Here is a 24,761-nt window from a genome sequence, read left to right on the forward strand (position 1 = left end):
GCTAAAGTGGTGCTTCAGGTTAAGAACTGTTTCAGGTTAAGAACAGACCTCCAGAATGAATTAAGTTCTTAACCAGAGGTACCACTATGTGTGTGTGTGTGTGTGTGTGTAAAATTTTGCAGCACAGGCACACACATTCATACAACTAAACATAAAAGTAGTAAAAGACAAGGTAAAAAGACATTAAAAGATAAAAGATAAGAATACTAGTGAAAAGAATAAGCAATATCAGCATAGCATACAAAAACTCATACAATACAAATAATAAACTATTGCTCCAGAAGCGGTTTAGTCCTGCTGGCCCCATGACCCGGAAAGCTGTCTGTGGACAAATGCTGTCTCTCCCGGCCTGAAAGGAAGATGAGTGCCGCAACCCCATACTTGCCTTTGACTGGACTTAACCATCCAGGGGTCCCTTACCTTACCTTACCTTTACCTTTTTATATTTCAATTATTTTCTTCCAGTTGACTTCCTTCATCCTCAGCACAGTTGCATTTTCATTTTTGATAAATTGTTTCCTCCTTTTTGTATATTTTTTACCCATCTTTATTTTTGTTTTTATTTTTTATTTGAGGGCACTGCTTTTTAAGGTAATCCCTGTATTTTCCCCATTCTTTTTGAAATTTTTGTTTGGGCTGCCCCCTAATTGCATCTGTCATTCTAGCCAATTCTATATAATCAAATAATTTATCTTGCCATTCTTTTCTTGTTGGTGTTATTTCTTTTTTCCAATATTTAGCAATTAATGTTTTCGCAGCTGTAGTACCATAAAGGAATATTTTCTTATTTTCTCTGGCTATATTCGTATCTAATATCCCCAATAAAAAAGCTTCTGTTTTCTTAACAAAGTTTTCTTTAAACATTTTCTTTAGCTCTTCGTATACCATGTCCCAAAAGCTTCCAATTTTGTCACATGTCCACCACACATGTAGTAGTGTCCCCTCTACAGTGGTACCTCGGGTTTAGTACTTAATTCGTTCCGGAGGTCCGTTCTTAACCTGAAACTGTTCTTAACCTGAAGCATCACTTTAGCTAATGGGGCTAACCCAAGGTACCACTGTACAAATTTAAATCAGGTAATGCCAATCCACCCCTATTTTTTTATCTATTAAAAGTTTATACTGCCAAATAAATTTTTTTATACTGCCAAATAAACTTTGATAGATCTTTTTGCCAAGATTTAAATCCCACCCCTCCAATGATTGGTATCATTTGAAATAAGAACATCATTTTAGGCAACACTTTCATTTTCACAACTGATATCCTGCCACACATTGCTTATCTTAACTACAAATTTCCAAATCTCTCTTGAATTATTTCCATATTTTTATATACCGTATTTTTTGCTCTATAACACGCACCTGACCATAACACGCACGTAGTTTTTAGAGGAGGAAAACAAGAAAAAAAATATTCTAAACGAAACAGTGGATGTATGAGTTTTGTGGTTCATGCTGTGGCCACAGACATGTGATCTGACAGTGAGTTTGGAGTAGCCTAATGCAAAAATCCTGAGGATCCATGTGGATCTGTGCTTTGTAACCACATTTTAAGTGGGGAGGGAAGGAAAAGCACTCAAGGGACAAGGAGTACGCGTGGGGTGTGTGGAGAAGGATGCTGCTAATAATGAAGAAGAGGGGTTTAAGGGGAGAAGAAGCACGCGTGGGGTGGGTGGAGAAGGATGCTGCTAATAATGAAGAAGAGGGATATAAGGGGAGAAGGCTCCTTTCCCACTTTGCTCCTTTAAAGCAAGCAGGCTCTGCTTTTCTCCCTCCTCCCCGCTCATCCCTGGCTTAGCGAGCTGAAAAACTTTGCTGCTATGTAGCAAGCTGAGTGGGGAGGAGAGAGGGACAGAGAGCCTGCTTGCTTTAAAGGAACCAACCGGACAGGAGCCGCTTACACTTGTGTAAGCGGCTCCTCTCCTCTCCCGCTTTGCTCCTTTAAAGAAGCAGGCTCTCTGTCCCTTTCTCCTCCCCACTCAGCGGCTCTTCTCCCGCTTTGCTGTTTCAAAGCGAGCCACGGAGGAGGGAAGGAAGGGGAACCATGGATCCTCTGCTCACGACTGCAGCAGATCCCCCCCGCCACCCATAGGCATTCCCTCCATAACACGCACAGACATTTCCCCTTACTTTCTAGGAGGAAAAAAGTGAGTGTTATGGTGCAAAAAATACGGTAGTTATCCTTGAATAGGTTACTGTTTTTAATCGTCGGCCAAATTCCCAAGTACTTAGTTTGGTTTACTATTGTTAATCCTGATATCTTCTGCAGTTCTTCTTTTTCCTGCATTGACGTATTTTTGCTAACATATTGGTTTTATTCTTGTTTAGTTTAAATCCTGTCACTTTTCCTAATTAAAGAATCCTTTATATTATTTTTGGTACACTCTCTTCTGGATTTTTGGTAGTTAGGATCAGATCATCTGCAAAGGCCTTCATCTTATGTGATTCCTTTCCCACTGTTATACTTTTTATATTTTGATCTTACCTTATTGCGTTCACAATAAATACTAAAGGTGAAAGAGGACAGCCTTGCCTGCTCCCTTTACTTATCTTTAAATCTTCCATTATTTCAATATTAAGGATCAGTTTGGCTCTCTGGTTTCAATATATTGCCTCAATGCCTCTCTTAAAGTTTTCCCCGAGCCCTATTATTTCTATAGATTTTTTCATAAAGTTCCACAAGATATTATCTAAGGCAGGCACCCCCAAACTCAGCCCCCCAGATGTTTTGGGACTACAACTCCCATCATCCCTAGCTAACAGGACCTAGTGGTCAGGATGGTGGGAGTTGTAGTCCCAAAACATCTGGAGGGCTGAGTTTTGGAGTATCTGATCTAAGGCCTTCTCCTCATCACCTCTTCTTATCCTTTTGTATAACTGGAAGAATTTGTGGATATGTTTCATGTGCTAGCATGTTTGATTTTATTAAAGATTGTCCTTCTCATTGTTCCTATGTTGTTTCGAACTCAACAGTATAATGGCCCCATCCATTCCCCATGACACTTCTCCAGGGATTTTAAGAGGGTGATATCAGAGAAACCCTGTGCGGTAGAAGAGGCTGAACTGAGAGACTTAGAAAAAAGGAAACACATTAAAGTTTATGGTCAAAAGGGATTTGAACCTGGGCCTGGTCACCCCAAGTCTGGGCACTCAGAATTTGAAATCTTAACAAGGATCCCTTCAGAGATTTGCTTGACAGCCCTTCCTGCAAAGTTCCTGTATGTGGAAGCTCATATTCAGACCTTCTTGTGTTTACCGTGAATGTCTGCAGGAGGAGTTGATCCAGTTTGAGTGGCTGATTTCAGGGGCTTCCCTGCATAAACTCGTATTTTGCACCTGGATCCATTTCTTGATCTCAGCATTCTGATTAAAAATGAAAGCAAATCCCCCAAGTCGGAAGTCTGCCCATCCCTTTATTTGTGGGAATCCCACCACCAGGACAGCAGTGAGCCTCAGCCGTACCTCCCATTTCAGCGAGAGAGCAGCTACCCTATTGACACCCTATTTTTTAAAATACAGTCAGTTGTGGGCAAAGTGAAGGGGGGGATGAAAAGAATGCCAATTATAATAGCTCCCCACCCCATTGTCAACAGAAGCATTGCAACCAGTGCCAAACAGATGGGGCAACAAATTGGCAGAGGCGTTTTCATTCAACATTTTTATCATGGTCTTCCGAATGGTAATTCTCAAGTCGGAAGAGGAAGTGAAGGCAGCACATCTTTCTAATCTCTTCTGAGCTCTATGGCACAAACAAGAAATCAAGCCTATAGCCCTGTGTCCTGGGATAAGTCCCTTTGAACTTACTGTTAAGTAGACATAGGAGTGCATTTTATTTTGTAGACAAAAAGGATTAGCTCACGGGTTTTGGTGATTGCCTAGAGAGAAAGGACTTGTTCATACAGCACATCATATGATTTTGGACACTAACTTAGACATCCTTTTAAAGTTGGTGAGACGAAAGGTTTGAGACCAAAAGCCCTTTCCTGTGGTTCGCCTCTACAACTTCAGCTGATTCAGAGGTAGACTGCCTCTGCCCCAGGAGGTTTCATTGAGCAGGATGCTGTGCTCTGGCAGCACCAGAAATGACTCCCCTCTGACCTGGCCAACTGCTGCCGCTGGGTCTGTGCAGGTAACAGTTATAATTACTTCATAATCATTAATACAGGCTTAATGAATACAAGCAAAACATAAAGGCAGTCTGTGGGCCTGAGGATAAAGGTAAAGGGACCCCTGACTGTTAGGTCCAGTCGTGGACGACTGGGGTTGCGGCACTCATCTCGCTTTATTGGCTGAGGGAGCCGGCGTACAGCTTCCGGGTAATGTGCCCAGCAGGACTAAGTCGTTTCCAGTGAACCAGAGCAGCGCACGGAAACGCCGTTTACCTTCCTGCCAGAGCGGTACCTATTTATCTACTTGCTCTGCGTGCTTTCGAACTGCTAGGTTGGCAGGAGCAGGGACCGAGCAACGGGAGCTCACCCCGTCGCGGGGATTTGAACCGCCGACCTTCTGATCAGCAAGGCCTAGGGTCTGTGGTTTAACCCACAGCGCCACCCGCGTCCTATGGGCTTGAGGATACCCACCCCCCAAAAGCTTTTCAATGTGTCTCCTCCGACACCTCAGCCCTTCAGCTCCGGACTGGACATCTCCAACTCCACGGATCTCCTGCCCTGTTCAAAGGGAAGTATGGTGTGGGAGACAGGGAAGAAAGGATCAAGGGCCCACAGCAGAGGGCGGTGGTGAAGGTGCCGTGTTCCAGCACTCCCTCCAACCTGAGGAACCAATATCCTATCAGCCAGCCCTGACTGGCGGTTAATGCCAGGTTGGCTGTGAATAAAGTTCCTCTCTTCCATGATTTGATTGGGGATGAGATAATAGGTAAAGGTAAAGGACCCCTGGACAGTTAAGTCCAGTCAAACGCAACTATGGGGTTGCGGCGCTCATCTCGCTTTCAGGCCAAGGGAGCTGGTGTTTGTCCACAGGCAGCTTTCCAGTGAAGAAGACAAATCAAATACGATACTCCTTTTCCTTATGGGAATGTCAGAGGAGCCCAGGTAGGAGTTTCAGTAGGCCGGAGGGAAACAGAACAATCAAGGCAAGTCGGAGCAAAGCGGCAGTTTCACCCGATCTTTATCTTCTGCTGCAGCAGGGTCTTTTCTTTCTTTTTTCTTCTTTTTTTCTTGCTGCAGCAGGGTCTTGACCCACTTATGCAAGATAGGCAAGAACCCTGAACAAAAGGATAAACACATATTTATAATTTCCCTCCTCAGGTGTCCCTCTCTCCTTCCCTTCCCCATCATGCGTGTCACAGAAATGTCAAGAGAGGAGGTGTCGGAGATAAGGTTACAGATAACTTTTACACAGGTGATGGTGGTTGATGTTTGAGTACTGTAGTTGATATTCATGTTTCCTTAACTACCTGGTGCTGGTGTCTGACCTTACTAATGACTATTTCCTCAGTGTCTTAGAAAAAGAAGTGACCTCATTCGACTCCTTTGCCTGGTTCTTTATCGCTAGCTGGCACAAATAGTCTTTTAAAAAAGAGTGCTTTAAAGAATGCAGCTTTTATTCTTTGAAGTCTTCGTCTCCAATCACCTCTGACACAGCTTTACACACCTCAAATGCAACCAACCAACAACCATCCCATATGCACAGTATATATATTTATAGCTGAAAGGCAGCATGTGTCATGCAGGCTTTGCCAATTCATGGTGGGCCTCAGTTCCTTTTGTTTCTTCGTTTAAAGAAACAGCAGCTACCTTTTAGGCCATGACATTTTGCTTCATAGGACAGATGCCAGACACAATCGCTGAGCTGTGGACAACAACCCTTACTTGCAGTGCCTGGGTGTGAACAACTTCTCACCATCTTAGCTAGATGGGCCATTTTTGAGGGAGATGCTGCCCTTATTGGTGTCTGGTGTTTTATATAGTTTTGTGAATGGTTCATTCAATAAATGTGTGTGGATTTTATGAATGGATATAGTTTCCTTGCAGACCCGGTGGATGGAAGTGTGGGGCATACATCTTCGGAAATCAGACATTAGAAGGATTAATTCCTCAGTATACAGTGGTACAGGCGAAAATACATACGTGACTACATTTGTGGAAAACATTACTCTTAATCAGCCATTAACACATTTCACATCGTTGCCTTTTCTTCATATGTATACATTTGACATTAGCATTGAGTACTCTTTCACCACAGTGTCAGGTTTTGTTAGAGAAGACATATTTCATATAGAGTACCCGCCCCCTCATTTCAGTCTACATCACCGGGTCATGTGGTCAGCATGACTAGACGACTTATGGTGCAATGGAACACTGTGATGGAAACCAGAGTGCATGGAAATGTCATTTACCTTCTTGCCTATTTATCTACTTGCACTGGTAAGCTTTCAAACTGCTTAAGTTGGCAGGAGCTGGGACTCAGCAACGGGAGCTTACTCCGTTGCAGGGATTTGAACTGCCCACCTTATGATCTGCAAGCCCAAGAGGCTCAGTGGTTTAGACTACAATGTCACCCACGTCTGGTCTGTATTCCTGAGGCCTGGGTGGATAAACAAGATGGAGTTGGTCTCGCCCAGTTGTGCCTACCTGGGTACTTGTTTCAGCATCAGGGCAGACTTGAGAGCCAGCAAGTGGAGGGTTGCTGTGGTCCAGAGAGATTCCTCTTTCTCTCTCCAGATGAATAGGGATCTACAGTGTTCGTTCCTGGCACTGAGTAATTGGGACAGATATGGGATTCTGCTAGTTTACTGCTGGCCTCGCTCCCCAGCAGTCCCCCTGCCTGAGTGGCAGAGCCAGTCTTGGTGGCAGAGTTGGGGGCTCCCAGACTGCTGCATCTGGGGGGCTTCAACCTCCATGCTGAGGCGACTGACTCTGGGGGTGGTGGCTCAGGAATTCATGGCTGCCTTGACAACCATGGGGCTGTCCCAACATGCTGTTGGCCTGATTAATATCACAGGTCACACTCTGACTCTTGTCTTTTTGACCGGGCAGGAAGAGAGTGATCTGAAACTGGGAGATAATTGACCTCAGTCTGTTGTCCTGGTCAAATCACTTCCTGTTGAAATTAGGCTTTTTCAGCACCATTTCCCCTCTGCAGAGGTGGGGCACCCATGAGAATGGTCCACCCTCAGAGGCTGGAGGATTTTCCAGCTGATATGACTGGCACTTCTGTTGAAGCCCTGGTCAGGATCCCTCAGGATCCCTTTCCCACTTTGGGATGCCCATTTGGCCTGGTATAGTACTCTCAAGCTGTGCAGGTTACAGTTATCATTATCATAATCCTCATTAATATTGACTTAATGAAAACAACAAAAACATTAGTGTGTCCGTTGGGATAAACTGCTGCTTGTGCTACTTTTTTGTTGTTCTCCTGGAACTATTAGGCTGACTACGGGCCTGAGGACATCCACCCCAAAAGAACTGTCCCCTCAGCCTTTTATTCAGTTAAAGACCCTTCTGCAAAATGTCAACACAGAGACAGCAGGAATCATAATAATCCACAAGGATCCAGAATATGAAACGGAAAACAATTTTGGGTGGATCTGTAATGGCCTCAAATGTTTTGTCTTCATTTTTACGCTTGAACATAGACCCAAATTAAGAAGGGGACCCTCACTTCAGCATGGATCAAATGAAATGTCAGGGGGAAATGTTCAGAGCATCAACATTGAATTATTTTTTTAAAGTGTGATTTGTAAAGAATTTTATGAGGAATGTGTCAACCACCGAAAAAGAATAATTCAGCAGTACATAAAGATAAAAAAAATCACAAGTGAAAAGAGTGAGAACTCTTCCCCTACACCAAAAAATAAAAAAGAAAGATAAAAGGTTCCATGGTTAATGTTAATTTTTCTGAGAGGATGGACTGACTGGAGATGGGATCAGTGGATGGGGGGAAAATGGAGGAAGCTGGACCTGAAGAGCAGCTTAAAAATTCACCTGGACTGCAGGAAGATTCATTGGTTTAGCGGGGAGGATGGAGAGGAAACAGGGATTTTGTTGAGATTACTTCAGCCCACCCCATTTGAAGCTTGAAGTTGGAAACAAGAAAGGGCAGCCTGGCCATTCTGTGGTGATGGTTAATAGTTTAGTTCCTGAGTCCAGGTCAGAGGCTCACCCTATTCATACACAAACATGCCCTTAAAACAGGATTTGCAAGCAAAGAGAAAATGAGAAGACTTTCCCCATTTGACTCCCTTCCTTCAGAATAATATTTGGGGTCATTGGGGGAGTCAAAATCGCTTCAGGATTGCTCTCCCGTAGTATTTTAGATACATGGTTCATATATTTAGATATGTGTGCATTTATGAATCTTTATTCTATATTTGAGACCTTAAAATTCACTGATAAAGGGCTAATTGAAAGCACCTGCTGTTAATAGGTGCCCCGTGGTGTGACTGGCAAATATCTGGATGCCATTTAGTTGATCTATGATTTGCAAAGGCCGTTTGCAGAGTTGGTTCCAGAGGTTATTGCACATTATCAGACGCGACGATTCTGTCAGTCCGACTCACTAAAAACTGGCACCGGGATGGAGGGCTGGGCTGCTTCTCCTCTGTATGTGGGGGCTGCTAACTAGAAAGGAGATGTCAATGGAGCAAGGCGGGGGGGGGGCGGGGCGGGGCAATTCATTCATCAGCTTGCAAAGTAGTCTGAGGCTGACATGCTGATAGTTAAACGACAACAACAATAAACTCCACCAGCTCTCGCAGGGAAATGGTTCCTTAAAAAACCAGCCACCAAATATGAGCATTCCATTTAAAAACATTTAAAATAAAATATATAAAACCATATATTTCCTCTATATCAGAGCGGCTTGGAGCTCCACCCAACTCCAAGGCAACAGAGACACCTGAATTTCCTGAAAAGGAAACCCTCCCATTTGCTGACGCAAAAGAGAGAAAACGAAACCAGCTCTCTCTTCCTGGCGAGGCAGCAGCCATGGCAGCTTCTGGGGGTCCCGTCCGGGATCTCTGCGAGGAAGCCACTTGCCCCATCTGCCTGGAGTATTTCAGGGATCCAGTGATCATCCCGGAGTGCGGGCACAACTTCTGCCGATCCTGCCTGACCCAGTGCTGGGGGAAATCCGAGGGAGAGGCTTCCTGCCCTCAGTGCAGGAAAACAGTGGAGCAAGGCAGCATCAGGAGAAACCAGCAGCTGGCAAATTTTGTAGAAATAATTAAGAAATTCAGCCTTCTGGGCAGAAAAGAGGAGGGAGAAGGAAAAGGAAGGGTCTGTGAGAAGCACCAGGAGCCCCTGAAGCTCTTCTGCCAGGAGGACCAAAGCCCCATCTGTGTGGTGTGTGACAGATCCAAGGAGCACAAAAGCCACGAGGTGGTTCCTCTGGAGGAGGCGTCCCAGGAGTACAAGGTGGGAAATGGCAGTGGGTCTTTCTTGGGGGTGGAAGAGCTGCAGACTAGAGGGGCTTGTAGTAGTAGTAGTAGTAATAATAATAATAATAATAATAATAATAATAATATTGTAGTGTATTCTCTCCACTTGGAGCCCAAAGGGAATTCTTGTGCAGCCTGATAAAACTAACTTCTGAAACTTTATACAATAAACATTTATTTTTCTTTTTGAGGGATTAAAGTGTGCCCAGTGACCCCCTGAATGCAGGCTGCAGTAACTCCCCTGGGAGGAAAGATTGCAACATCTAGCATTAATTTAATAAAAAGGAGGAGGGAGATGTTGGAGGTGTGCTCAGTGTGGGGGATTAATAATAATAATAATAATAATAATAATAATAATAATAATTTATTATTTATACCCCGCCCATCTGGCTGAGTTTCCCCAGCCACTCTGGGCAGCTCCCAATCAGTGTTAAAAACAGTAACGTGTTACATATTAAAAACTTCCCTGAACAGGGCTGCCTTAAGATGTCTTCTGAATGTCAGGTAATTATTTATCTCTTTGGCATCTGATGGGAGGGCGTTCCACAGGGCGGGCGCCACTACCGAGAAGGCCCTCTGTCTGGTTCCCTGTAGCCTCACTTCTCGCAGCGAGGGAACCGCCAGAAGGCCCTTGGCGCTGGACCTGAGTGTCCGGGCAGAACGATGGGGGTGGAGATGCTCCTTCAGGTATACAGGACCGAGGTCGTTTAGGGCTTTAAAGGTCAGCACCAACATTTTGAATCGTGCTCGGAAACGTACTGGGAGCCAATGCAGATCTCTCAAAATAGCAAACCCCCCATGTTTCTCAGCTCTGATATAGGGCAGCCCCATTTCTGCCTCCTCTGGGATGAAAAAGGGGAACCTCTGCAAAAGACCCAGGGATGTGGGGCAGGGAGCAAACATACGATTCAGCTTCCCTGTTAATGTGTAATGCAGCCCAACTTGGATTCTGTTTCTTTTCAGGATCAGATCAGCAGCTGCCTAGACAATGTGAGGAAGGAGAGAGAGAAAATTCTAGTATTTAAAGCAGACACAGAAAAGGAAATCCAGGACCTGCTTGTAAGCACCATTGTTACTGTTTTAAGGTGAAAAATGCTATAGTCTAAAATCAATATGGGTGGGAGGGGCGGAAATGAATATGGAATACAGAAAGAGGTTTATTTTTGAATGGCCTGATCTCCTACAGAGCATGAAAGGCCATTTAAAGGTGAGGGTGGGCTTGTAAGTTTTTATGAAGCTCTTTCTCCGCTGAATATGTCAGAAGTGGCTTTCCAGTGGAATTTGGATAACTGGCCTCTTCATCCTGCAAGAGCAGACTAGATGCCTGATCTTGGCCCACTCTTCTCTTCTTTCAATCTCTTTGCTGCAGAAACAAACAGGTGCAGAGAGGGAAAAGATGGTGGCTGAGTTCAGGCGACTGCACCAGTTTCTGGAAGAAAAAGAGAAGCTTTTTCTGGCCCAGATGGCAGAAGTGGAGAAGGAGATTGCAGCCCAAAGGGAGGATCACCTGGCCAGACTATCCAGGGAACTCTCCTCTCTTGACAGCCTCATCCGGGAGATGGAGGAGAAGCTTCAGGAACCAGAGAGTGAACTCCTGCAGGTGAGGCCTCATCCTGATGTGAGAGGGTGGAATGTGCTGCTTCAAACCACAGGCATTCCTTAGTCACATAAAATTGTTGCTGGAAGGAAAACAGTACATGAAGGGTGAAAGGCGTCAGTCCTGGGGTTGCAAAAGGGGCCTTGCTAGATGAAACCACAGGCCCCTTCATTCTAGCATCATGTTCTCTCATTGGCCAACCAGAGGTCTCTGAGAAGCCTAAAAAACAGTAGTGCTCTCCACACCTGTGATTCCCAGCAGTTGCCACTCAGCTGCTTAGTATTTATAACTGACTGCAGAAATGGCTCCACTGACATCTTTCTTTCTTTCCTTCCAGGATATTGGAAGCTTCTTGCAGAGGTAAGTGATGGAAAACCCCTGCCTTATTCTGATGCTAGGAAAGTTCCTGCTTAACAAGTGAGAACCTCACTCTCCAGTTTCTCCTTCCAGAGATAGCTTAGGACTTCATCGTCAATTTCACAAAATCACAGACAAAAATAGGGACACATTTTTGTGGTAATTTGTCGCTATTGATCCCATCTATGTACAATCACAGACAGGAAGCCATTCCCATTGCATATTTCTGGAGGCCCTTCTCTGTGATGGAATCATTTACTCTGCAATTGATACAAAAAGGGGGGACATCCCAAAGGGGCTTGTAAATATCTTCACTATAACTTACCCTTAAATATCCAGTGTCTTTCTGGCTCCTGCAGGTTCTTCCTCAGACATAAGAATGTGATAAAGGGCCCTGCTGGATGAGGCCAGCGGCCCATCTAGTCCAGCATTTTGTTTTCACAGTGCCTAACCAGATGCCAGTGTGAAATCCGCGGTTATCAGGATCCGAGTCCAAACAACTTTAGACACTCATGAATTTTGAGAATCTTCCATTTTGAAAATCTAACCACTGTGCTAAAATACATTTATAATGTTAATTGCAAAAGCCATTCTAAAGCATTCTGAACTTCCTTATATTTCAGAAATGCACATACCAAATCTATTTTCTTTTGCTCATTAATCACTTTAAATGCATCACTAACACTAGTGCAGTCCTAAAATCTCTGCATAGGGACCCAGTACTGTTTTTTCTTCAAAAAAATAATTTGCATATATCAGCTTCTTTACCTTCAATCTCATATTCATATATTTCCTTCAGTATATTTTGGAAGCAGGTGTGTCGGTTTTCCTTCAGCTTCTTAGGTGCTCTCTAGATGCTCCTTTTTGCCATAGGAAAACCCTGCTCTCAAGTCTTCATGATATTTCCATGGTGCCTTTATCATCAGGATGAGACGTCTGCCTTGTCAGAAAGCTCCTTGCATTGGAAAGATGGTGGCTTGACTTTGTTCTTCTCCTCCCAGGTCTCAGGAGAAGGAGAACTTAGAGGATCCTCCTGTGGCTTTTCCTCCTGCCCTGAAGTGGAAGATCTGGGACTTCAGAGATCTAAATCCCTTCCTGGAGGGAGTCATGAAAAAATTCAGAGGTAGTAAAGAAGGACTGAAAGTATTGTTAGCTGGATGTTTAGAAGTGTTCATAACAAGCTTCAGGTCATAGGGAATATTAGCCAAGCCAGGAAAATAGAAGGTCGAAACAACATGGCGCCGAGGTAAGACGTGCTTGCCGGTGCTCTTCGGACTTCTTTTAATCTTCTTTTAATCTTTTATATTTTTATCTTAACTGACTCAGTCAGTTTTTGAGGTATTTTATAATTGCTGCAGCCGCATGCTATGGAAACTCTCTGAGAGATTTGGCCCTGCTCCAGACTGCTGTAAGCTGCTCTTTGTTTCTCTCGTATCAGCGGGCCGGCTTTAGCTGCTAAAAGAGTTGAGAACGCCATTATCTTAATTGCGTGTCAAGTGTTATGAGGAAAAGCATGGGTCAGAAAAAACGCTTGAGAGACTTTGACGAGCCCCTATCATCCCCTAAACCAAAACTATCAAGGTTGGTGCCACACCGGAATGGAGGAGGGAGTGACCATGCCGAGCAGTGCTTTGCAGTGGAAACCCAAAATCGCTTCCTACCTCTAATTGATTTAGAAGCTACTCCAATTCCGATGACTCAAAATGTTTCAAAAGTAAAGCCTGTAAAGGAGAATACGAAAGAAAAACTCTCATCACAGGAAGATGGTTTGGCATCTGTTATGGGGGAGTTCCCCGGTTGTGAGCAGTTACACTTAGTAATTAAGACCCTTCACTGTATTTTTAAAAGGCTGGACGAGGTATCTTCACAATTATCCAATATCCTGATGAAAATCGAAAAACTTGAATCAACAACACAATCTTCAGTTTGTGAGGTGAAAAACTTATTGCCTCACCCCAATTCAGATAAAATAAAGGAGACTAAAATTAAATATATCTTAAATTCCCAATTGAACAATCAGATATTAACTCTGCAACCCAAGAAAAGTTGCCTTTCTGTCAGGTCGGAAATAGGAAGATGGTCAACGCTAGAAGGGGCTAAAGACTGTTCAAGCAAACTTTTAAAAATTAAGAAACATCAGATTGACCTATATGCTGTGATGCTCCTTCCCCGGCAGACCAACTTCTTGAAGGTGATACTTGCGTTCCACTCTGAAAAGATACCATCTATTACTGTTAGGAGGAAAACGCTTTTGTCCATGGCCGACATTGTAGCAACGAGGGTTTTTACAGACAGCAAGATCAAACCCCTTCTAAATAGGTGCCCTGGCGGTGAGGACATTAGGACAAGAGACTTTGCCTTACTTCAAAATACTGTCAGGCCCAACCGCGATGACTCTGCAGCGTGCCATCCTCGACCAAACTCGATACCTTCTCAAACAGCCATATATGAGGACGATAACCTGCAGACTGCCCTTGACGAAAGGGAACTTATTGATTCATTCAGAGCCCTCCCTCCGAAAGAACAGTCGGTGATGATGCAAAGATTTGACACGCTTAAATCTCAGCTTTTGCAAGTCCTACATAGAGGGGAAGATACTAATGATGTCTCAAATAATCCCACTTGGGCTCACCGGACAGAAGTGGTCGACCTTCTTCAGCTCAGCCCCACTCTGAAATCAAAAACCATCCGACAAGACTCAAATCTTCAAGTTGTTTCTGCCCCGTGCGCTACATCACGAGACGACCAGGCTCTGCCATCCTCACTGAACTTTCATCTATATTCATTGACCAACATACCTAAGGACGAAATTCTGATTTCCCTGCTTGACTCAAATCCCTCTTTAACTCACTCATCTATGCCAGAGCTAGAATCTTCTCCAGTTTCGACCAGAGATAGAAGTAGTTCACAAGTGATGCCCCTGAGAGAGTCTTCCGCAATTCCCACCCCCGTGATGCCCCCTCAATTACCTCCTTCAAAGGAAACTGCGAATGTTACACCTCGGGACCCGCCGTCGGAAATGATTGAAGACCCGATGGGACGCATCAATAAAATCATCCGAATGTCGGATGATAAATCTGCGAGAGGGTTTACTCCGACGGACTCAATTTCCCCCTCCCTGGGTATTTCTCTGTCAAGTTGTACCAAGAATTTCGAAATGAAGAGACTTCCTGTTCAGGGATCTACTCTCAGTGGATCATCCACGGTGTGCCAACAGTCGAACCAAATTGTTAAAAACTTTAATTTGGAGGGCTCCTCACAGTTACCATCTTCCCAAAGTAAAATAACTGACTTTTTTGTTACATCTTCTGTCTTTAACAGAGAGTCTGCCCCCCCTCCGTTTTGACTGTTAAAAGAGACAAAATGTCCCTCACCTCTACTACTATCCTGGAACGTTGCTGGATGGCAATCAAAAACAATGGACAAAGACGTTCTATCCTATGTATCACAGTTCAAGATCATCCTGCTCCAAGAAACCTGGATGCAAAATCCTTTTGAACTACACAATTATTTTGCTTTCCATTCCTGTGCCTCAATCGGCCCAAAAGGCGGAAGACCGGCGGGAGGTCTGAGCACCTTCGTATCGACAGATCTAGGAACCTCTCCTATCCAATTGAAAATCGATAAAAAATGGATTTTGGCTGTTAAAATATTCTCTACCCACTTTAAGATCATATGTATCAATGTTTATATTCACCCACTTATGAAACAAACTGATCTGAAAAACATCTGGAACGAACTGGAAGACTGCATTCTCCTTGTCTCAAATAAGTTTCCCTCTGCCTCCTTAATTATTGGTGGGGATTTTAATGCAAGGTTAGGCCACTCAGACGAACAGTTAATCAACGAAAGTGGAATAGGTCCCCTAAATGCTAATGATGAACATTGGCCCCTATTCAGGCGTCACTCACTTGACCCAGTTACCAATTTTGCTGGTACATGTCTTTTTTTAATGGCACTTAGATTAAACCTTGTTATCTTAAACGGCCTCTCCTCGGGAGACTGCCCTGGCCAATTTACTTATTGGTCAGGCTTAAGGCATTCTGTTATTGACTACATCCTTGTCTCCCAAGAACTCTTTGATGAATATATTGAATTTACTGTAGATATAAGAACCGAAAGTGACCATTTACCCCTAAATCTTAAAAGGACTGAATTCTGGGAACCCTCTAGATGTGGGCTTGCCCCACAGGCACCTGATCCTAATGCTTTACAACAAATAGGCAGATCCAGAATTAAATGGTCCCCTTATGTTAATAACAATTTTAGCATTTGGACACAATCAATGGAAGGTCAACTCCTCTGGGCTGATCTGACTTCCAACGACACTGAAGAGACCTCCCCAATTGACCATTATAACACATTAATCCGAAAACTCCAACCGTTATTGTCAAGACCCAGGAGATCTAACCAAAATGAGTCCCCTACCAACAAAAAATGGTTTGACCACGAATGCACTCAGGCAAAACTTATACTCAGGGAATGCTTTAAGGTCTTCCAGCAAAATCCTAACCCTATCACTAAATTAGACTTACAACTTAAAAAAAAGAACTACAAAGAGTTACTAAAAACCAAAAAAAGAACCGCAGACTCTCTCATCTGGCAGGCCCTCACAAAAGCGTCAATAGAAAAAGACAATACCAACTTCTGGAAAATTATCTCCAGTCAAACCAAAGCTCCTAATGAGGGCACAATAATCCCTGCAAATTCATGGGAAGAGCACTATAAAGTGCTGTTTAGGGAACATCGTCCTTCTGCGCCGCTTAACATCCCCTTAGATAATGATACACCATGGCCCCCAACATCTGAAACTGAAATCACTTCGCTAATTCTACAAATGAAATCTGGCAAAGCCCCAGGAAGTGATTTCATCGTCGCTGAACTTCTGAAAGCGCAAATAAACTGGTGGGCCCCGGTCCTTGCAAATCTATTCTCATATATAGATAAGACAACTGAAATCCCTAAAGATTGGGGACTAGCTATAATTGTTCCTATATTTAAAAAGGGCAACCCCTCTGGCCCATCTAATTATAGACCAATTAGTCTTCTGAATGTGATCTGTAAACTTTATACAAAACATCTATGCCTAAAATTATGTGAATGGTTAGATCATAATAACTTGCTAGAAATTGAACAAGCAGGGTTTACATCTGGACGTTCCACCATTGATCACTGCTTAGTGTTAGATTACTTTGTCTATAAGTATGTGAAACATTGGAAAAATTCATTGTATGCGGCCTTTGTGGACCTAAAGGCAGCATTTGATTCTGTATCCAGGAGTAGGCTCTGGGCCAAATTGGCCAATATGGGTATTAACAGAAGGTTACTACTTCTGATGATTAAGCTTCATGAGAACAGTACCCTCCAGATAAGACTCACACAGGACGGCAGACTCTCTAGAGAAATCCCAGTCCAAAGAGGAGTTAGACAAGGATGCCTATTAGCCCCATTTTTATTCAACATCTATGTTAACTCCCTGGTCACATGCTGCCGTGAAATCGAAACCCCCCCCCCCCCCGTGTTCTCTAACGGCAGAAAAGTACCAGTTTTAATGTATGCGGATGACGCTGTTCTTCTCTCTCAAACCAAAGTGGGTCTGAAACGTGCCTTAGGAAAGTTTAGTGACCAATGTAACACTGAACTGTTAACAATTAACTTTGCCAAAACTAAAATTGTACATTTTAACCGCTCCTTCAGGAAAGATAATTTGAGTATAAAGGGAAACGCCATTGAACAGACTAAGACCTTCCAATACTTAGGCATTACTTTCTCTTATAATGCCAAATTCTCAGCACACTTGACCACATCAGCTATATCAGCAGGAAGAAGTGCAAATGCTATCCTTAGATTATTCAGAAGGAAAGGAGCTGGCTTCCTCCCGATGGCCCTAACAGTTTTTCAGGCAAAATCTTTAGCCCAACTCCTATATGGCTCTCAAATTAGCCTCTCTGTCAACCTTAAGACCCTTGAAACAGTACAATCTAAATTCTTAAGATCATTATTCGCTACCCCTAAGTGTACACCTAATGCAGTCTTAAGGCAAGAGGCAGGACTGCCCAGAGTGGAATTAAAAGTCTGGGAGCAAGCAATATCCCTCTGGCTGAAAATCCATTACAATCCTAAGGGACGGTTACCTTGCTTCCTGGCCGCAGTTCCCTATCCTCCTTGGCTTATGCAAATAACTAACAAGATCAAACAAATTGGCCTAAACCCTGAAAATCTTTTTATTGGAACTCTGAATAAGGCAAAAGCAATTATCACTCAGAGACCTTACGATGTCGAATTACAACAAGAAGGCGCCCTACTCCCGGAGACGTATAGATGTTTAAAAGCTTGCCCTAATTTTGCAGCTGCCCCTTACTTAACTAACATCACTAACGGAGCTTATAGATGGGCTTTCTCTAGAGCCCGCTTTGAGACAATGCCCTCAGCAGTCCTGTACGGCAAATTCACGTGGGTACCAATGCATGCGCGTCTCTGCTCCTGTATGTCTAATAAGGTAGAATCTGTCACACACATTCTTTTATTTTGCGAATTTTATAGTGAAGAACGAGCTCAACTTATTTTGCAGCTTTTATCAAAATTTATACCCCTACAACATTATTTGGAATCCTCCCCCGAAATTCTACGGAAATACCTCCTGGAAGATTCCTCAAGCGCAATATCATATGAGGTGGCCAAATTTTGCACTTTAGTAATTAGGAAGCGTAAATCTCTGTTGAATGGCACACTGCGAAGTTCCCTTGTGTAATCTTTTTCTTTTCTGATGTTGTTGTTGATTTCTTGTTGTTTGATCTTGTGTTTAGTGTTACTGGCTTTTGCCGCAATAAAACTCGAACTTGAGTGTGAAAATAGAAGGTTTATCTATTCTCTTTCACTATCTAGGAGCCGCACTTTCCTATGTAGATGACTCACAACTGATTTTTCTTATGCAATTGAAAGGGGATGGTAAACCCTTCTTGCTGGACTCTGGAAACTCTTGTGAGATCTTGGGGAAGCCTGGCGGGCACACAAATCGCTTTTAAGACCTCTACCATGATTACGAGGCTCTGAGAGGCTCCTGCGAGATCTCATGGGGCCATCTTGAGATTGCAGATGGCAGGGGTGAATCCGGGGGTCATTCTGACTTTCCTCGATTTGCCTTTTTGCACAATCGCCAAGGATGTAACCCTCCCTTAAGCCGCGAGTTGTCTGTAAAAATTTGTACTTGACGTCTTCACATCTCTTAGCCATGCTTTGGGTGCTTTCACACATCTCAACCATTTCCCAGCTAGCCTCGCCTACAGCTTTTTGGGCATATCTTCTGTTCCTTTGCCCCTGAGATTAACGTAAGGGGGGGGGCAGGAGGAGGAAAGGAGGGGGGCTGTCCAAGAGCCAGCCAGGAGCAGAGGGGTTGAGGCCTCCTGTCCTGGAACAGGAATGTCTGGATCTTGTTGCTGATGGGGGGATCTTCTGGGGGTCCTGCTCCTCCTCCCAAGATTTGGGTAAGTCTGAACCTTGACATCACCCCTGCCCTGGTTCTGCAGGGATAGCCAGCATGGAGAGTTTCATTTTAAGGTAGGTTTCACGTAGTTTCAGGTAGGTTTAACTGCCAACTCCCATAATCTCCAGCTGGCATGGCCAAGTAGTCCACAACACCTGGCTACAATCTCATGAGCTCATATTGTTTTTCCAGGTTTGTTATCTGAATGATGGTGTGATGCTAAATTTCTGTTCCCTTTTCTCTTCCAGACACTGTGGAATATGGACTTCAGCTGCGAAAAGGTACTTTTAATCATCATAATAATAATAATTTATTATTTATACCCCACTCATCTGGCTGGGTTTCCCCTTCCATTTCCCCAGGCACAAATTCGGGAGAGAGGGGATCCGCTTCTCAAAAGACCAGGCCACTGCAGCTCTTCCTTCCATGCCTTATTTCCCCTTATTTCCCAGAGCCATCTGTTCCGTGAGAGCAGCTTGCTGGGCTAGAGGGGCTCTTGGCCTGATCCTGCAGACTCTTAGGAAGCCCCCAGCCCAGGATGCCTGGCTTTTCTGTGCCAAATCTCAATAAGACACAGGGGTGGTGTGAAGCCAAAGGCTCCCGGCACATGAGGGGGAAATATCCCTTTGAGCCATACAGGGTCCCCACCCCTTTTATGTAAGAGTGGGAAATGCATGAACACAAATAGCTCAGAAAATGGCTGCAACAGCCTTTGGGGGCGAGAAGGTGAATGGGTTCTGGTGTCAGTGGAGGGAGCTGGGGGCTGCCTGAGTGTGAACTCCAGTGGTCCAGCATCCCTGCAAGATGGGGGTCTTCCCTCAGCTTTTGTATTGAAAGGGAGACATGAGATGATGGTGGACTAGAGAAACCTGAGTAAACTTAAAAGAGCAGGACAGTATTTCACCACAGAACGTGGAAAAAGGCTCAGTGGGAAGACAGAAGTCCAGTCCGGCCTGATCCTGGACACCACAAAAAGGGAATCATAAGAGCTGGAAATGGTGCAGCAGATGGCAGCATAAAGGGAACTCTTACTTGTCTAAAAGAATCCCAGAATATAATTTTAAATATAACAGCAGTGAGTAAAATGCATAAAGCCTTATAAATACAACACTGAACTAGAAAAACCCATTATGTTTAACAAAAAAAAATTTGACTGATAGCACTGTCAACATCCAATGTCACATTTAATTTCCAAAGGCCTCTGTACAAATGTGTGTCTTTAAAAAGAAATCGCTTGACTAACTTTCCTTAACATGGCAGGGGGGGGGGAGGACTGCAGAGCAGATCTTCTTTCTAATGTCCATTAGCCTGACCAATTTTTAATTTTTTTAAAAAAAATCAATTATAATAATAGCATCGTTATAACAATACCAATTTATAATACAATTCTAATGTAAATCACTCAAATATCAAATTATATAACTTATTTAAGGTGCTAGAATTGATAATTTTCTTTGTTTCTGTGTTCTAAAATCTTATCGATTTCAATGACATTCCAGTCATCATCATAATCCCTTATACAACAGCTGCAATATTTATAACTTCTATTCATGTTGACACATTAAATGAGCACTTTTAAAATGAATTTCTCATGATGCTTCCACTCCATAAATGTGAGTCATACAGCCAATCAGGTCTGTGGAGCCAGGATGGGGTCTTTGCATTGAAGGTGGGTTGCATTGAAGGTGGCAATTTAAAGGGTGGGAATGGCACTTCCTAGATTTTACTGGGTTTGGCTTTAATAAAGGCCTCTTATCTTGGGATTGCAACAATAAATGCATTAAAACAAGTCATAGCGAAAGGAAGCAACTATGTAATAGATGTCAATTTAAAGGGCAGAACTATCAATTTTCTGCAATGCTCTAACCAAACACAAGAGATAATCATGTTTGTTCTTGCTTGACCGCTCCTGTCAAGAATCCCGAGCCGGACATTTTAGACAGGGAGTGTCAATCAGAGCACAGAAATACTTTTTTGGGTACTGTTGTTCTTTTTATAATCTGTCTGGAAGGATGGGCTATAACATTACATTTAATATGTAACTGAAACGTGAATGGTGGTTTCAAGGAGGGTGAGAGCACCTGCTGCCAGTTTTACCTGTCCTGTCAAGCATGGTCTGCCATGTGATGTGAGGTAAAAGATTGATGTGAATTAGGGAGTCCCTGCTTGGACTTGGACTTCCATCCATGCCTTATTTCCCAGAGGCATCTGTTCCGTGAGAGCAGCTTGCTGGGCTACAGGGGCTCTTGGCCTGATCCTGCAGACTCTTAGGAAGCCCCCAGCCCAGGATGGCTGGCTTTTCTGTGCCGAATCTCAATAAGACACAGGGGTGGTGTGTAGCCAAAGGCTCCCGGCACATGAGGGGGAAATATCCCTTTGAGCCATACCAGATCCCCACCCCTTTTATGTAAGAGTAAGGTGTAAGAGTGGGAAATGCATGAACACAAATAGCTCAGAAAATGGCTGCAACAACCTTTGGGGGGCGAGAAGGTGAATGGGTTCTGGTGTCAGTGGAGGGAGCTGGGGGCTGCCTGAGTGTGAACTCCAGGGGTCTGGCTTCCCTGCAAGATTGGGGGTCTTCCCTCAGCTTTTCTGTTGGAGGGGAGACATGACGTCTCTGCTTAAACTAGAGAAACTTGAGTAAACTTTAAAGAGCAGGACAGAATTACAGCACAGACTAGGAGGAAAGGCTCAATGGGAAGACAGAAGTCCAGTCTGGTCTGATCCTGAAAACCACAAAAAGGGATTCATAAGAGCTGGGAAAGGGGCAGCAGGTGGCAGCATAAAGGAAGCTCCTACTTATCTTTAAAATTATATTCTGGGATTCTTTTAGAAAACAGCAGTAAGTAAAATACATAAAGGCTAATCAAGACAACAATAAATTAGCAAAACCCATTACATTTTACTTTTTTTTTTTACTAATAGCAGCACTTGCAACATCCAATATCCCACTTAATTTCCAAAGGCCACTGTACAAATGTGTGTCTTTAAAAAGGAATTGCTTGACTAACTTTCTACAACGTGGCAGGAGGAGGGGGAGGACTGCAGAGCAGATCTTCATCCTAATGTCCACCAGCCTGACTACCGGTAATTTCTAAATGGGCTTCTCATTGTGCTTCCACTGCCCACCTTTTCCATAAATGTGAGGAACAGTGAAGAAAAAGACGAGTTATATAGCCAAATCAGGTCTGGGGAGCCAGGATGGGGTCTTTGCATTGAAGGTGATAATTTTTTTTGTGGGTTTTTTGTGTGTGTGTGTGTGTCACCCTTTATCTTAGGATTGCAACAATAAATGCATTAACGATTAACACAATTCATAGGAAAAGAAAGCCATTCATGTCAACGATGTAATAGAACTATCAAAAGACCCTTCTGCCATGAACTGTGGTGGGTGGGTTTGGCCTTAGACAAGCCACTGTCTCTCAGCCTCAGTCCTCCCATCTGAAAAATGGGCATAGTTAATATTGACTTAACTTCCAGGGAAGTTGCAAGGGTTCTATGTAGAGAATGTGCATTAAGTACTTGAAAGAACTGCAAATATTTCAAGAGTCATTAAGAACTTGATGGACATCCCTGTCTCCAATGCAGAGCCATGGAGTCCCTGTTCATTTCAGAGGGGATGCTATTTCTGACATGTGCCTAAAGAAAAGTCAGCTTCCCAGTTGACGTCGTTTCTCTTCTCTTTCCTCCTCTGCCCCCACAGAAAGCGTAACTTTGGATCCAGACACAGCACATCCCCTCCTCACCCTGTCTGAGGATCGAAAGAGTGTGAGAGAGGGAGGAGTGCGTCAAGACCTGCCAGACAACCCTAAGAGATTTGACACATGTTGCTGTGTTCTGGGGTGTGAGGGTTTCACATCAGGCAGACATTTCTGGGAGGTCATTGTGGGAAGAGAGGAGGGGTGGGGGGTGGGGGTAGCCAGAAAGTCTGTGAAGAGGAAGGGGGTTTTGTATTTTAATACTACAGAAGGGATCTGGGGTTTGGGGAAGTCGGATGGTGAGCTCAAGTTCTGCTCCCCCCGTAAGGCCCCTGTTCCATGTGAGGAGCCCGAGAGGATCCGAGTGACCCTGAACTGTGAAGGCGGACGGGTGTCCTTTTACGATGCAGATACAACAGCCCTTCTCCATGCAGATACAGCAGCCCCCTTCTCAGGAGAGACCCTCCAGCCCTACTTTTTCGTGAGCAAGAAAGGGAACCTGAGACTCTCTTGACTGAAGGTGCAGACAGACAAGTGTATATTCATTGTCATCATGGCACATTCAGTCTCCTCTTCAGGGCTGAGCTGACAGGCACTTAAGGAGAAACCATATTTGCTGAACGGTGATTGGCCATCCCTTGTGTCAATCATGATGCAACTCTCCCTTCTTGAGCCAACTTTGTAAATGACACTGATTGACTGGGTCCCCTGTCAGTCTCCAAACTTGCCTGTTTTCTCTCCGTTGGGAATCGAGTACTTCTTTCGGTGCAGGAGTTGGAAAGGGGGTAAGAAGCAAGAAAATGATTTAGGAAACAGCAGCAACCCCACACACATTCCTGTTTCAATGTAGTTCTTTCTCCAACCTCCAATTCTGACTTAAGATTTCTAGAGATAATACCATCATCTTTGCTAAATAAAATCAGAATTATGCACTGGCATCACTTAAAACCTTCCTCAGCCTCAATCCTGCTCTCAGATTCCCTTTTCCTTCCCCAAAGCCTCCACTGGCCAGGGAAATGGAAGTTCAAAAATCCCTTTTTTTGCTACTCCTCAGGGAAGCTTAGGTGGCAATTCAGCAAAATCCCCATATCCAAAGAGACCTGTTTGCTAGTTGGGTGCAGTCAGTCCAAAACTCAGCACAACTTAACTTACATGATCACAGCCTGAAGCCCTTTGTCAAAACACAAATTAGTAAATAGAGGGTGAGTCCGGGAAAAGCTCTTGGAAGGGACTGTGTGAGATCTCACAAGAGACTCCAGAGCCCAGAAATCAATGGGGGGGGGGCCTTTGGCAGTGGGGGGAAGAGTTTCTAAGTCCACCTTGCTTCCCGGCCTCTAGAAAGGTTACATAAAGCTCTGAAGATCTCTGGCTTCGAACAAGTAGGGATGATGAAGAAGAGGGGTTTGGACTTGATATCCTCCCCATCTCTCCCCTTAAGGAGTCTCAAAGCAGCTAATATTCTCCCTTCCCTTCCTCCCCCACAACAAACACTCTGTGAGGTGAGTGGGGCTGAGAGACTCCAGAGAAGTGTGACTGGCCAAGGTCACCCAGCAGCTGCATGTGGAGGTGCGGGGAAGCAAACCCGGTTCACCAGATTATGAGTCCACCACTCTTAAGCACTACACCACGCTAATTGCGTGGGGGGCATTTTTGAGGGTCTTCCTGACTTGTGCAATATTGCCTTTGCATGCTGACTCTAGGAATGTAACCCCCACATAGGTTTCAGGCCTCAATGCAACAAAATCCCCTCTGACAGTGAAGAGCCTCTGTCAGAAGTTCTGAGGAAAGAACAATGACAATCTAGAGGATTTCGCATGGGGGGGGGATTCCCATGTACAGTGGTACCTCGGGTTAAGAACTTAATTTGTTCTGGAGGTCCATTCTTAACCTGAGGTACCACTTTAGCTACTGGGGCCTCCGGCTGCCACCGCAGCACGATTTCTGTTCTCATCCTGAAGCAAAGTTCTTAACCGGAGGTAATATTTTTGGGTTAGCAGAGTCTGTAACCTGAAGCGTCTGTAACCTGAAGCGTCTGTAACCCGAGGTACCACTGTATACAATTATTTTCTCCAAGGTGCTTTGTAGCAAACAGTCAGATACTTACCTGTATTTTTAGAGATCCCCTCTTCTTATCCTTTTGTGTAATGGTCCTGTAAGAATTTGGGGATATGTTTCATGCGCTAATGTGTTTGATTCTATTAAAGATTGTTCTTCTTGTTGCTCCTA

General features: G+C 44.1%; 1 pseudogene across 1 annotated transcript in view; it reads left to right on the forward strand.

Moving 5' to 3' along the window:
• LOC308468922 overlaps positions 1 to 24,761 on the forward strand; it is a 35,138-nt pseudogene extending 10,377 nt beyond the window's left edge. The window contains exons 8-14 of the transcript XR_013991423.1: positions 8,818 to 9,377; positions 10,364 to 10,459; positions 10,770 to 11,000; positions 11,335 to 11,357; positions 12,356 to 12,477; positions 19,086 to 19,118; positions 22,541 to 24,761. The product of XR_013991423.1 is annotated as an uncharacterized misc_RNA (transcript). The remainder of the gene's footprint in view (positions 1 to 8,817; positions 9,378 to 10,363; positions 10,460 to 10,769; positions 11,001 to 11,334; positions 11,358 to 12,355; positions 12,478 to 19,085; positions 19,119 to 22,540) is intronic.

Source organism: Podarcis pityusensis (assembly GCF_964106645.2).
Source record: "Podarcis pityusensis genome assembly, contig: HAP1_SCAFFOLD_121, whole genome shotgun sequence".
In the NCBI taxonomy this organism is placed as follows: Eukaryota; Metazoa; Chordata; class Lepidosauria; order Squamata; family Lacertidae; genus Podarcis; species Podarcis pityusensis.